This window comes from Ruditapes philippinarum, unplaced genomic scaffold, assembly GCF_026571515.1.
Source record: "Ruditapes philippinarum isolate M1 unplaced genomic scaffold, ASM2657151v2 ctg3784_1_1_1_1, whole genome shotgun sequence".
Taxonomy (NCBI): Eukaryota; Metazoa; Mollusca; class Bivalvia; order Venerida; family Veneridae; genus Ruditapes; species Ruditapes philippinarum.
Window position 1 is genome coordinate 41,238 of NW_026865027.1, and position 7,272 is coordinate 48,509.

Consider the following 7,272-nt stretch of genomic DNA (forward strand, 5'->3'; position numbering starts at 1 on the left):
CGAAAGTATTTTCTAAAAATATATATGAGAATTTGTACAAATAGCTCTTACTGCGTTAGTCACGCAGTAGAAATATGTTGATTTTCATTGTAAAATCAGTAATTAATTGTATACAATATAAACATTGTTCTTTGATTTATGAAAAGTTTTACTTTTCTTAAAATCTTAGTGAATTATCCTCAAGGTTGAATTTGTAAAAAAAAGTTTGGCTGATCTGGAGGAATGCAGCTTTAAGTACCAAAACGCCACTTGTCACCAATGGTTTGTTTATTTGTTTTGGTTTAACGGTACATCAACATATTATCGGACGTGTTTTGATGGTTAGTTTTTATTTGATAATTAAAATACTAGGAAACAACCCTATTAAGATGATTTCTTAAATTATCAAAAAATTTGAGCACTTATTGATCCTGAATTGTACCTTTCAATATTCTAAAGTATAATACTGATTAAAACTGTGCTAAATGACCTCGGTAGTTGTCGTTAATAACTTCCGTCCATCAGGTCACATTTGTAAAAGAGGTGATCTCTCGACTACCGGACTATATTCTATCTATCTTTCACCACGGAAGCGAAATTCTTCGAACAATTTAAACCTTATGTTGATTAAATGTACAAGTCAGCTTTGGTCGTTTGAAAGAAAAGGCTATATGTTTGAGGCAAAAAGTGAAAATTTATGACATTTCAAATCATACTTAATGTAATAAATATGAATATTAGCAGATGTAAGTGACACTTTTAGCAATAATTATTAACGTCATGTTAGTTCTTAATCATAATGAAGTCAAAAAAGGAAACCTTAATGATTGCAAAGTTTAATCAAAATTATTGCAATTTGTTGTATTCATTGGCGGTAGTGATAACTGCAATCTACCGTTCACGCCAAAGCAAAGCCTAAACATTTACACAAGATACGGTACTAAATATTTGATTTAAAAATATACTGTTCCACAGATGTGGTTCTAAGGCAATGATCATGAATATCATCGAATGTGTTCTTGCCATCATTCTAACATGCAAGGAAAAACTCAAATGTACATATGTCCTGGACAATTTTATCTAGTTATTGTTACATGTATCTCTGAAATTTTCATACAATTCTTTTCAAAAGCATTTTTCTAGTCTCTTATTAGTAATAGAACGACAATGACCAAAAATTATTTCTTACCTATCTATTGATTTGTTAATAACTATATAGTATTAATTTCAGCATTTTGCCGCAAGTGCATCACGCTATAATAGGAAAAGCAATAATGTCTTATATGAAAATATCTACCTTTCATACAAAGAAAAAATGTTGACTTGGCTTCTTGTTTGTTTTCCATGAAGTTTAATGCACTCATAAAATCAGTGAAATATGTCAAAAATAAAAAGATATACTTTGACAAGCATGTATAACCGTATGATTTATTTGTTCATGTCTTTTGCACATGAACACTTTAATGAAATAAATTTATTGATTTTCTCACTTATAGTGAAGGTGCATATAAACATACTGTAATGTCAATTGTCAAAGACAAAACAGCTGATGCCATTAACTAGCGAAACCCCAAAGGTATTCAAAGACAAATTAATCAATGATGACATTAAGCTACACTTTTCCACTGTGTTATAATTGTATCACATAAACATCAGAGGAACTTTGTCAATGTTCCATTCATTGCGGATTAAATTACATCATCTTGTAAAACATTGCCCCTTTTTCTTTTTAATCTTTCTCTTACTTTATTCGTCCGATGAAAATGCCTAAATTTGAAAAAATAGCATAAACTCTGTCGTCAATAGGTTTCCTACATTAACCATTCCTTTAATCTTCGCGTCTACCGGTATAGTGACAAACATGACCTGCGCCTTCGAAAACTTGGTTAACGAAGGCAATTAAATGTAAAAGAATGAAGAAAAAAAACACAACATTATAAACAGCAACAGTCGCTTCTACGCCATTCCTTTTTAGCTGTTTATTTCTGGTTCTTTTATTCAGGAACATTTTTTTTGTTTAAGAACGGTAACTGCTCAAGCGGGTGCTTTGGTTTGTAAGATATCTTGAACATAATCGATCAAATAGAATTTGCAATATTTCTATCGGATTCATTGCTTATGATTGGATCGCCTTTCCATATATATTTTTGTGAGTGAGATTGTTACTGTTAGTGTTATCATAAGCTTTGGTCAAATCTTGTAAGACAAGATTAAATTTTTAAAATAATGTTATTCATAAATACAAATTGAAATCATCGTGATAACAAAATAACAAACTGAAATAATAAGACCAATTTTTGTACACAAGAGGGTGTTTTTTATTGTGATTATTGTGACGTAATTATTCTGATAACCTATTTTTGATACATTTTTGCACGTAAGTGGGTGTTTTCCTGTTCCCATTGTGACATTATCATTTGAGAAAAATACCAACATGGCGGCTGACACACATATAGAGATAATAGGCTAAAAAAGCAGAATGGGGGCTGTCATACAGATTCATTAATTTTTTGTATAGTCCAGGTTCGTATATAGAGATAACAGGTCAAGTTTGCCACGACATATGTTCTGTTCACTGCCATCAATACATCCTGATCTATATCTGACAATATCTGATAACTGACAAAAATAAATTTCACGGATTGAGAAGCTTTTTTAGTAACTCTCTCAGTAAGCACTCTCTCAAATTGTAGGTAAAATATGGTAACATTAATATATGCATTTTTGTGTTAAATTTACATAACATAAATTTGCGTATATATATATATATATATATATATATATATATATATATATATATATATATATATATATATATATATATATATATATATATATATGCATTATTGATCAATTGTTTTACATATTAAACTAAAAAAATGAACATAATTTTTGCAAATGTATCATTATTTTGATTTTTTACCTGTTTATATACCATTTACACTTGCATGGACATATTGTCACTTTAATGATTATGCAGCATTATCTACGAGTGTTTGAATCTGAAAAGAATTTTGTGGCTAATTTAATACAATATGATATAAATAAAAGAACCTTAAATAATAATAATAATAATAATAATAATAATAGTAATAATAATGATGATAATGATGATGATGATGATGATGATGATGATGATGATGATGATGATGATAATGATGATGATGAAACAATTGTTTTTAGCTCACCTGAGCATATGCTCAGGGTGAGCTATTAGGATCACTCTTCGTCCGTCGTCTGTCGTCCGTCGTCCGTCGTACGTCGTCCGTCGTCCGTTCACACTTTTCAAACGACATCTCCTCTGAAACCATAAGGCAGATCATGATGAAACTTCACAGGGATGTTCCTTGTGTGAAGCCTTAACAAAGTTGTTCAAAGAATTCCATTCCATGCAGAACTCTGGTTGCCATGGCAACCAAAAGAAAAAACTTTAAACATCTTCTTCTAGATAACCCAAAGAGCTAGAGCTTAGATATTTGGCATGAAATATGTTCTAGTGAGTGTCTACCAAGATTGTTCAAATAAAAGCCCTGGGGTCAAAATTGGCCCCGCCCCAGGGGGTCATTGATTTTCCCTATAGGCATATAGTAAAAACTTAAAAAAATCTTCTTTTAAAGAACCCAAAGAGCTAGACCTAAGATATTAAGCATGAAACATCTTCTAATGAGTGTCTACCAAGATTGTTCAAATAAAAGCCCTGGGGTCAAAATTGGCCCCGCCCCAGGGGGTCATTGATTTTCCCTATATGCATATAGTAAAAACTTAAAAAAATCTTCTTCTAAAAAACCCAAAGAGCTAGAGCTTAGATATTTGGTATAAAACATGTTCTAATGGATGTCTACCAAGTTTGTTCAAATAAAAGCCCTGGGGTCAAAATTGGCCCCGCCCCAGGGGGTCATTGATTTTCCCTATAGGCATATAGTAAAAACTTAAAAAAATCTTCTTTTAAAGAACCCAAAGAGCTAGACCTAAGATATTAAGCATAAAACATCTTCTAATAAGTGTCTACCAAGTTTGTTCAAATAAAAGCCCGTGGGTCAAAATTGGCCCCGCCCCAGGGGGTCATTGATTTTCCTTATATGCATATAGTAAAAACTTAAAAAAATCTTCTTCTACAAAACCCAAAGAGCTAGAGGTTAGATATTTGGCATTAAACATGTTCTAATGGATGTCTACCAAGTTTGTTCAAATAAAAGCCCTGGGGTCAAAATTGGCCCCGCCCCAGGGGGTCATTGATTTTCCCTATATGCATATAGTAAAAACTTTAAAAAATCTTCTATTAAAGAACCCAAAGAGCTAGACCTAAGATATTAAGCATGAAACATCTTCTAATAAGTGTCTACCAAGATTGTTCAAATAAAAGCCCTGGGGTCAAAATTGGCCCCGCCCCAGGGGGTCATTGATTTTCCCTATATGCATATAGTAAAAACTTTAAAAAATCTTCTATTAAAGAACCCAAAGAGCTCGACCTAAGATATTAAGAATGAAACATCTTCTAATAAGTGTCTACCAAGATTGTTCAAATAAAAGCCCTTGGGTCAAAATTGGCCCCGCCCCAGGGGGTCATTGATTTTCCCTATATGCAAATAGTAAAAACTTTAAAAAATCTTCTTCTAAAAAACCCAAAGAGCTAGAGCTTAGATATTTGGTGTAAAACATGTTCTAATGGATGTCTACCAAGTTTGTTCAAATAAAAGCCCTGGGGTCAAAATTGGCCCCGCCCCAGGGTTCATTGATTTTCCCAAAATGCATATAGTAAAAACTTAAAAAAATCTTCTTCTACAAAACCCAAAGAGGTAGAGCTTAGATATTTGGCATTAAACATGTTCTAATGGATGTCTACCAAGTTTGTTCAAATAAAAGCCCAGGCCCCGTGTTCACTAACAAAAGATCAGGATCAGGATCAAGTGATCCTGATTTTATTTTTATTGTTTTATGTTACTAAAATTAATCATGCTTTCATAGAATTGAATGGTATATATTCAAAATGTAAAATATTGCTGATTCGCAAAGAAACCAAACTATTTTGGGATAAAATCAACAAAAAACAAAACAAATACAAAAAATTTCAGATCAAAATAAGGATCCATTTTAGGATCAGTATCAATATTTGGATCAACTGTAAAATGCCCGTATCTTGCAAAAATGACAATAAATTTATTCTAAAATTTCATAAACTTGCTATTGCAAGTCTAGTTTTATCAAATTAATATTAGATATTTAATCTTTGAGGATAAACAATGAAGAATATTAGAGTTTTTAAATTTGATCCTGATTTTGATCCTGATCCTTAAATCTTTGTGAACACGGGGCCTGGGGTCAAAATTGGCCCCGCCCCAGGGGGTCATTGATTTTCCCTATATGCATATAGTAAAAACTTTAAAAAATCTTCTATTAAAGAACCCAAAGAGCTAGACCTAAGATATTAAGCATGAAACATCTTCTAATAAGTGTCTACCAAGATTGTTCAAATAAAAGCCCCGGGATCAAAATTGGCCCCTCCCCAGGGGGTCATTGATTTTCCCTATATGCATATAGTATAAACTTTAAAAAATCTTCTTCTAAAAAACCCAAAGAGCTAGAGCTTAGATATTTGGTGTAAAACATGTTCTAATGGATGTCTAACAAGTTGTTCAAATAAAAGCCCTGGGGTCAAAATTGGCCCCGCCCCAGGGTTCATTGATTTTCCCTATATGCATATAGTAAAAACTTAAAAAAAACTTCTCTTAAAGAACCCAAAGAGCTAGAGCTAAGATATTAAGCATGAAACATCTTCTTATCAGTGTCTACCAAGTTTGTTCAAATTAAAGCCCTGGGGTTAAAATTGGCCCCGCCCAAGGGGGTCATTGATTTTCCCTATATGCATATAGTAAAAACTTAAAAAAAATTCTTTTAAAGAACCCAAAGAGCTAGAGCTAAGATATTTAGCATAAAACATGTTCTAATGGGTGTCTACAAAATTTGTTCAAATAAAAGCCCTGGGGTCAAAATTGGTTCGTCCCAGGGGTCATTGATTTTCCCTATATACATAGAGTAAAAAGTTAAAAATCTTCTATTAAAGAACCCAAAGAGCTAGAGCTGAGATATTTAGCATGAAACATGTTCTAATGGATGTCTACCAAGTTTGTTCAAATAAAAGCCCTTGGGTTAAAATTGGCCCTGCCAGGGGGGGGGGGGGGGGTCAAAAGTCATTGTTATTCATAATTTGTGTATAGTAAAATCTTAACATCATGAAATATCTTTTAATGGGTGTCTTCCAAGTTTGTTCAAATAAAAGCTCTTTGGTTTAAACTGGCCCGGCCCTGAGGGCCTTTGTTCAGGTGAACGACCCCAGGGCCATCATGGCCCTCTTGTTTTAGGAGAAGTATCTCAATAGATGAATTGACATCTAGCTCAAATTACCATATAATTGTAAATAGAATTGCATTGGACTGCCAAGATCATTGCCAATTTATTGCTCATTATAATCGCATTGTTACATAAAAAACATGACATTGTGAACATTGATTTTTATTTGTGAAAAAGGTCATTTAACTGAGTCTGCAATAGCTTCAATTTTTGACGCTTTGTGCGTTCTTTAAGGTTGTCGTTCATTTCAATTAAATGATTTGTACATGTGTAAATTCAACGTACAATTCAGCTAAATGTCCTTAAATATGTTATCATGGTTTCAGTCTTAAAAATTTATTTTTATGTTTTCGTTTTCACTTTTCTAAACTTTAGGTATATCAGTATTCAAGTATCACGAAGTCTATGTAAGAACAAATACAAATTTAGCAGCAATTCTGAATGGTCAACTGCAGCAAATTAATGAAAGCGTTAATAAATAAACCATGAATATCATTAAAATAGTTCTTTCCATTATTCCAATCACCAAAGAATTACTAAATGCACATATATACTGGGCAGTTCTTATCTTATAAGTAGTAACTTGTCCCTCCCCTTCTCCGATCCTCATGCCCCTTCCCCTACACCCTTTAACTTTTGTAGACATATAAATTAATTGTCTTCTTTAATTTCCTTGTCGGTTTCCATTAATTGCTATTATGTATTTTTAAAGTAATCTTCCCGTCCGTGCTTTGCCCTTGTGCCCTGTCCTGTTCTTGTTTGAGTGTCCTGCTGGTCTCCTTGCCGGTGGTCTTGTGTTGTTGTGTTGTGTGGGGATTGCGTTCATTAGATATTTTATGTCCCTTTAATTTTCAAATGTCAAGTCTTAAGAAGTAGAGAAGAAACTAGATACATTTAACCAGCTGTCTTCCATTAATGCAATTAGCACCATTGTTCTAATTATCA